Here is a 4,401-nt window from a genome sequence, read left to right as displayed (position 1 = left end):
AAATCAAAGTCTAAATCAAAATAAAATTAATCCTAACAACCATTATACTCATATTTAACCTCAGAACTATCAAAATGTAATAAACTATATTTTTTCAATTAAGAGAAGAAAACATGCTTTCTTAATGTTTTCTTTGAAATTCTGTATAATAATATGATTAAATATACTCTCTCCCTGTATCCCATGTAAATGAGAAGAGCTGAATGGGGAATTACTTTCAACCTAAATATTTACTCAGGGAAGTGAGTTACTTGAGGTTTGTATAAACAACTTACTTAGGCATAATGTTTATTTCTAAGTTGTAAAGTAATGATATAAAACTCTTTGGAGCTGAATTCTGCAAGCCTCTATAATGTTTGCCATTTTAAAGTATATTACTTTCCCCCTCCTGTAAAGATTTTTAATGAAGAATTTAAATGCATGCAACCATATGTCTCTTTCCAAGCAACAACTACTCAGAGGAAGCAAAGTCCCCAGTGATCAGTTAGTTTATGTGTTAAGTGAAATACTATCCTAAGACAGACACGCTCTGGAACACTTGATGTATAATGTAGCTTTCACTATGCTTCATGTAAATATAAGCCCCAGGCTATTTGCACTACTATGTTATTCAAAAAGAACAATTACATATTTTTCCTAACAAATGGACTACAGAGATGAGATCCAAGTCTGGACACTAAATTTGCTAGAGATAACTCACAAAGAAAACTACATAAAGCATTACAACTTGAAGAGGAGGGTCTGAGAGACCACCTCAGTCAAGATTCTATTATTACACACAGACCCCAAGAGTCCAACAGTCTGCCAAAGGTCTGTCTTTTCCTCCATGAGAGAGCTATACACAGACCTCGCACTAAGTGATTCCTCTGCTTCCCTGAGTTTCTTTAACAAAGCAGGACTGCTGTTTGAAATCATGATAGGCATTTTCTCTAGTTTGACCTTTCTCTTACATATAGTCCAAAAATCAAAAGCAAGCGGCAAAAAATCTTTTGTTGGGGGTCAAGAACATTTGAACAACATTCTATCCTGTGTTGTCAGTTTGCAGCTGAGCAGCTACGGCTCATTTCTAAGAGTCGTTGGCCATCTCCACATGTTAGATATAACATAGATATAATTTTTATATTGTATATTAGAGTCAAATTTTATTTCAACTATTAAAGAGTCTGTCATAAATATCTCTAATGAAAAACACTCAAAAATTCATTTCCTTCCTGATATGCTGGGTATATCTCATGATATTCATTTATTATCAGAGTTTTAATTTTTTAGATCTCACAATTATAGTTAGTGCCCAATGATTGAAGCATGGCATGCCTTTTATTTGATAATTTTTCTCAAATAGGATGTTTGTATTATTGAAATCTCTTCAATATTATTGATCCATCCGGTACTCCAATTACTCTGTCATAGAATTGCATCATGTTCTGATTTCCAAATTAGCCTCCTTTGTCACAACCATATTCATTGCACTTCAAACAACCTCTTTTTAACCACAGTAATATTGAACTGTCTCCACCCAACTCTGTCTTTGACTATATACACCTCAGTGTTCAATAGCATAAATCATTTTAAACTGAGATTGGTAACAATCTTTCTGACTGCTGAGTATCTGGAGACTGATTACAAAGAGGCTTGTAAACAGAACAAGAAAAGTACAGTTTGCCAGTAATTCAAATAGACCACTAAGTTATTGAAAAAAATTGGGGCACGCATTGTGGCGTAATGAGTAAAGCCTGTGATGCTGGCATACCACATAGGTGCCAGTTCGAGTCCCAGCTGCTCTAGTTCTGATCCAGCTCCCCACTAATGCACCTGGGAAAGCATTACATACACAAATGTGTGAGACCCAGAGGAAGCTCCTGGCTCCTGTCTTCAGACAGAACCAGTTCCAGTGGTTGGGCCATTTGGGGAGTGAACTAGATTTCTGTCTCTCCTGCTCTCCCTCCCTCTCTCTCTCTCTGTAAACGATTTCAAATAAATTAATAAATAAATCTTCCTAACAAAAGATATTTGGATAAATCAACATATAACTTATATCAATAAAAATGTTAAGATAAAGCTCACTATCAATGAATTAATAGTAAATTACTAGTGACAATATAATCAAAGAGTATGAAAAATAATAGAATTTTTCAGAAGTGGCCATGGACAATTTTTTTCTAAGAAGTATCATTATCACCACTGTTTTTATTTTGGAATAAACGGTACAATTTATATGCTACACTACAATGAGGACAGAACGAGGAAACTTTTTTTGCTTTGTAGTAGCATCACCACTTCTCTATTTTCAATTTTGACCTATGATAAATCTTGTTTATATTATCTAAGAACATACTAATTTATAACCAGTGAGCCAACAAGGATTTTATTGTAAATATTTTATTATTTAGACTGAAAAACAGGGATACAAATAAAGTATAGGTTTTAGAGGTACTTACAAAGTATAAGATAGCAAAAACAAAACAAATACTCACACAGCAAGCAAAGAGCCATAAAATGCTACACAGCTGGTGTTGAATTACATGATTCAAACTACAGGAGTGTAAGATTAGTAAGTGAGCAATATATGGAAGTGCAAGTTTACACCATGGATTTGATGCAGAAGGAAAGAATTAAATTGAGTCTTGAATGCAGGAAGATTTTGAAACTGTAGAAATAACACAAGAGTACTAGAAGGGAAAATGGAAATTAGAACGATACTGGGCAGAGGGACCATAAATAAACATCACTGATAAAGAAAACAATGTAGGCTTAAATAAAGGTGTCATAAAAATACACAAATAATAGATAAATGTACACAAAAATACACATACACATATGTTTGAGAGGGGAGGAGAGAAAAATACATAGGAAACCTAATGAAATTCAGTTATTTATTCAGTTACAACTTTAACTACACAAAGCAAAGCTTGCTTTTGTTGACAGATAACACTTGTTGAAAGGTAACACAGGACAAAGAAATCTACTCGGGCTAAGTTTAATTTCATTTCATGGTTTCAGTTCTAATACTCCAAATAGTGAATACCCTGAGATTCACTAGTGCAATTTAAACTCTTTTGTCAAGTCCATGAGAATTTAGGATTAAAAAAGGAGAGTGACTTTTTTTGGTTTCAGTGCTTATAGTAAGGCTACAGATGTGGGCACTGAGTTTCTTCTCCCACATTAACTGTGAATCCTCTCATGATCATGAAAAATTGGGATTTTCCTTGTAATTCCTATTCTGCATTTATAACAAATGTGAATTTGCCGTACTGGACATTATAGGGATTCAGTCCAACAAGTAGTCATTGTATTAATAACCTTGCACATCCTCAGTCAGTGCCCGCTTATGTGAGAGATCCGAGTAAAGCACTGAGACAGTCCTCCTCCCTAAGGGTCTTGACTGGAGACGGCACTCACTAAGTGAGCAGGATGTGGGAGTTTAAGGTTCAGAAGCGTAAGAGGTTCTAAGGTTGAGTTAGCAAGAGAACTAGAGATGGAATAAACAATGTAGTTGAGGAGTCTGGATGTTCTGGAAAGCAAAGCAAATCAAGTGAGAAGAAGTGAGATATAATGTAAAAAGCACACTTTGATCCAAGATTTGAACTCTGATATTGGTATTGGTATCACTATGGGTATTAAAGGGGAGCAAAAGACAAATATTTCCTTCCCTCAAAGAGCTTAATCTTGGAGTGATGAATCAAACTGAGAAGATACAATAACGTCTAATCTAAATGAGTTTGCTAAACATTAATTAAATTTCTGGGAACCATAGATGAAGCACTGTAACTATTCTCCATTGTGAAGGATTAAGGTTTTAATGAAAACAGAGAGATCATTTGAAAGATGATTCCGAAACCTCTGGTCTCAAGTATCTAGTTTTCTAAGTTCGGCCTTGACTCCAGTGTTTACCAGACTTAATTCAAAGTTGAACCCCACATAGTTGTAAGAGGTCTGTTTTCTCCCCAGTGACACCCTCATCAGATATCCTGCTCTAGATCAATGTCCTGGGTAAGCCCTCATGCTCACTCCCATCTTCTCCAGCCATTCAGTAACTGCTTCTCAGTGGAGCTACTGCTCACTTTAGTTCTCCTTGTTCCCAATGCCTATGCATTCATTACTTTCTTTAGTCTCTGCTGCATATTCAGGCTTGACAATGATATGTAAGAAAGAAAAATAGGGGCCAGTGTGTGGCATAGTGGATAAAGCCGCCGTCTGCAGTGCCAGCATCCCATATAGGCACCAGTTCGAGTCCCAGCTGCTCCACTTCTTATCCAGCTCTCTGCTATGACCTGGGAAAGCAGTAGAAGATGGCCCAAATATTTGGGCCCCTGCACCTACATGCAAGACCCTGAAGACCTTGCACTTTCAGATCAGCAGCTCTGACCATTGTAGCCAATTGGAGAATGAACCAGCAGATGG

This window comes from Lepus europaeus, chromosome 1, assembly GCF_033115175.1.
Source record: "Lepus europaeus isolate LE1 chromosome 1, mLepTim1.pri, whole genome shotgun sequence".
In the NCBI taxonomy this organism is placed as follows: Eukaryota; Metazoa; Chordata; class Mammalia; order Lagomorpha; family Leporidae; genus Lepus; species Lepus europaeus.
Note: the sequence above shows the minus strand (reverse complement) of the source record.